Genomic DNA, 1,979 nt, shown 5'->3' on the forward strand with positions numbered 1-1,979 from the left:
CAATTTTAGAACAAATCTGTGCGTACGAACGGTTTTTGCATGAGGCCCAATATTCTTTGATCTTTGCTAATATCTTTCAAGGGGAGTCATTGTTCCTTGCAGTTGTAAACCTGCCTCTACTTGCTGATATAAAATGGTATATGTTTGAGACAACTGTCCCTTGGCCACAAATGCATAGTTTGTAGTATGGAAAGATGGAGTCTTGGTCATCCACCCAGCTTTCAGAGGACAGCTCATTGCCCAGATTGAAGAAATGTCTCCAAACGTTTCATGGTCCTTGTTAAAAAAAAAAAGTTTGAGAAAAGCATGAGCTCATTCTTTTCAGTGGTAAAAATAAGTATTTATTTGTCTTTGTCATTATTGGCAAAGTTTGTTGTAATAAAAAAAACTTTTATAATCAATATTTTCTCAAGACTGAAAACGTGCATCACCATATTTTATTTCACACCAACAACATATTGATTTGATTTAATTCATTGATTCAACAGGAAAATATTACTAAAAATCAAGCCTGACTCAGCATTATTGCTGTTTTACAGCAGGTTCCTGTTCTGCATTTTTACTCATTGATTTTGATTTTTGTACTAACTGAATTCCCAAAGTAGTTGAAAGATAATTTTAATTCCTTTAAAGATGAATCAGAACAACTCAGAGTCCATCAAAAAAGACTAAGAAGATAATGTTTTTTTATTTTTTTATTTTATTTTATTTTTTTATTGAATCAGTGCATCATAAAGTACTTCTAATTCTTCATCTAATTCAGTTGGAGTACATAAATGCCTGCAACTCAAATTAAATGTTTTGTAATCATATCATGGTTATTCGGGTGTAAAACCTGAAATCAGAAGTATCTGAAAAGCGTTCCAAAAAATAATGTAAAAGCTCAGCAGGTTCTTGTGGTCCACGGAGAGGCCTGCTTCAGGTGGCGTCCAAACATTTTTCATTTTCTGTCAGATGCTTCATTCCACACCGAGTGTTACGGCTGCTGCCACAGGAAGAAAGCATTCACTCAACTCGCAGCACTTGAATTTAAATTGCTCCTGTTTTCTGGTTACATACTCAGCAGACCATGTGATTAGTTGCATTTCAAACACGAAAGCAAAGAAAAGCAAAATTAGCTCGCTTGACTGAGTTCCTTGTTTTGAATTATGTTGATGAAGAAACAACTTTTTTAGACAAAGTGTTTCAGGAGCTTAGCTGTTGAAAGGACAATCAGATAAAATTGGATTACACAGTTTTTACCTCTTTGAATTTGCATGAGAGATAAACTGGTTCTGGTAATATTATATTAGTTCAATTTTACCTGGTAGCAACACATACAGTAATAGAGATAGGAACATATATTTTATGTGAATAGTATGTACACGGCACCTACATAGTATTTACAAGGTATTTACCATTTATTTTTCAAGATGTGCTATTCTGAAGAAAAAGAAAACAAGATCTGAGGCAAGGTTTGTGAGTTAGTGACTTTTGTCAGTTTGGTCAGTACTCCTGAACCAATGAACCTGAATAAATGACGAGCAAACATTTTAATTATTATGATTTAATTACAATTTTATTATTAACATTATTAATATTGAAACATTAAACTGTGATATTGTTGCTCAAGTTTATTATATTGGTAGAAACTCATGCAAGCCCAAGATTAAACCTGACACTTTTCTGTGTCTGAGCTGTTAACTAATACCCAGATAATGGCACAGTTCCTCAGCCCCTCTGACAATTTTATTAAATTACCAAGCACTGAGTTTTCAATTCCCCAGGATTATGAGCAAGAAATGAAGACAACATGAGGAAAGTCCCCGTGGCCTGAAAATGTAATTTGTCTATACTGCCTATTTAGGGTGAAAAAAATAAATGACAACAAAAAAAAAGAAAAAAAAAGAAAATGGTGAGTAAAATCCTACATGCAAGGGAGAACTTAAAAACCAAAAGGTAATATGCTCAAAATGCATATTAATTTGGTGGAAAAAAAC

General features: G+C 33.4%; 1 protein-coding gene across 1 annotated transcript in view; it reads right to left on the minus strand.

The window, feature by feature from the left end:
* Positions 1-1,979, minus strand: part of LOC106515527 (dipeptidyl aminopeptidase-like protein 6) — a 251,853-nt gene that overhangs the window by 192,000 nt on the left and 57,874 nt on the right. The window lies entirely within an intron of this gene.

This window comes from Austrofundulus limnaeus, unplaced genomic scaffold (assembly GCF_001266775.1).
Source record: "Austrofundulus limnaeus strain Quisiro unplaced genomic scaffold, Austrofundulus_limnaeus-1.0 Scaffold30, whole genome shotgun sequence".
In the NCBI taxonomy this organism is placed as follows: domain Eukaryota; kingdom Metazoa; phylum Chordata; class Actinopteri; order Cyprinodontiformes; family Rivulidae; genus Austrofundulus; species Austrofundulus limnaeus.